Consider the following 1,790-nt stretch of genomic DNA (forward strand, 5'->3'; position numbering starts at 1 on the left):
CATGACCCTGCTTTCATTTCTCTGGCACCCCCTTGGTGCTTACTAAACTATTCACCTTCCAAGACTCTCCTAATGCCACCTTCTGGGTGACTTGTTCCTCCAGAAAAATTTATCGTCCTTCTTTAATTCCATAGCACTTTGTCCAAATCGGTACCAAAGTACTAACATTGTCTTACTACAATTATTTGTTTATATATATCTATCTTCACCACTGTGACTATTTGAGAAGGACTATACATTTTTCATTATCACATTTTGTGTCAAAGAAGTAAGGGAAACAGGGAGGAAGAAAAACAATACATGAAGAGTACAGAGAGTCAAGGAGAAGAATAATGAGAGATGATGTGGGCGGAGTCTTCATTAACATTCATTTCCTGGCGTTGGTGAGAGTGGCGCCTGGAGGCCGGTGAATCATCCCGCAGACAATGAGAGCCACTGGCCGCAGAGAGCAGGACTGAACAATGGCGGAAGCGGTCACCGGCTTTCTGGAGCAGCTCAAGTCCTGCATAGTTTGGTCCTGGACTTATCTGTGGACCGCATGGTTCTTCATCATATTCTTTCTGGTCCACATCCTTCGGGTGCCCTTGAAAATCAACGGACAACTTGAGCACAGTGAGCATGTTTTGAACACATTAACACCGAAGTTCTACGTGGCCCTCACTGGCACTTCATCACTAATATCAGGGCTTATTTTGATATTTGAATGGTGGTATTTTTGCAAATATGGAACATCCTTCATTGAAGAAGTCTCAGAAAGCCACCTGCACACCCCTCTGGGAGGGCTTGACAATAACTCCTCCAACAATTCTAGCTCCAGCAATGGGGACTCAGATTCCAACAGGCAGAGTGTCTCAGAATGCAAAGTATGGAGAAATCCACTAACTTTATTTAGAGGTACTGAATATAATCGGTACACCTGGGTGACAGGATGAGAGCCTCTAACATACTATGACATAAATCTTTCTGCCCAAGACCATCAGACGTTCTTTACCTGTGACTGGGACCATCTGCATTCTGCAGATGCAATAATGCAGAAAGTCTGGAGAAAGAGAAACCCCCAACCTAGGATTTCTGCAGCTCATGAAGCCTTGGAGATAAATGAGTGTGCAACTGCTTATATTCTCTTGACTGAAGAGGAACCATTGCTGAAGCAGAAAAACTGTTTAAGCAGGCCCTGAAGGCTGGAGATGGCTGTTACTGGTATTCTCAGCAGCTACAGCATCATGGATCCTAGTAGGAAGCCCAACATAGGTGAGACACCAATGTTTTGGTCTACATCAAAAGAAGGCTAGCCATGTGTGCCCAAAGGCTTGGGAGGACCAGAGAAGCAGTGAAAATGATGCGATGTGAGTTTGAATTTGTGTTTGGGGTCAGTGATGGTGCACATGACAGAGCTGTAGGAACCCAGTGAATGGGCCCAGAAGACACAACCAGTGATGGTGTAGAGGTCCCTGTGTGCCTGGGCCATCTCCCGACTGACTGGACGAATGACCTCAGACAAGTCAGTCCACTTCTTTGCCATGTCTTTCTCATCTGTAAGATAACAATAACAATCCTCAAAAGAACTTAAAATTACTGTAGGAATCAAATGAGATAATCTATGCAAAACTTTTAATGTAGTGACTGGCACATTAAAAAAATCAGTAGCTGTCCCTATTAAAAATCCTTTAGGTCTACAGCTGGCAAGCAGTAAGAGATCAGCCATTTTAACTAACTAACTAACTCTTTCTTTGTGGTGCTGAGGAAGATATATGGGTAAAATTGTTACCCTTAAATTTAGTAATATTATG

General features: G+C 43.4%; 1 pseudogene; it reads left to right on the plus strand.

Moving 5' to 3' along the window:
• The first annotated feature begins 461 nt into the window (after positions 1-461).
• Positions 462-1,411, plus strand: LOC124961258 (suppressor of tumorigenicity 7 protein-like; annotated as a pseudogene).
• The last annotated feature ends 379 nt before the right edge of the window (positions 1,412-1,790 follow it).

This window comes from Sciurus carolinensis, chromosome 12 (assembly GCF_902686445.1).
Source record: "Sciurus carolinensis chromosome 12, mSciCar1.2, whole genome shotgun sequence".
Lineage (NCBI taxonomy): Eukaryota > Metazoa > Chordata > Mammalia > Rodentia > Sciuridae > Sciurus > Sciurus carolinensis.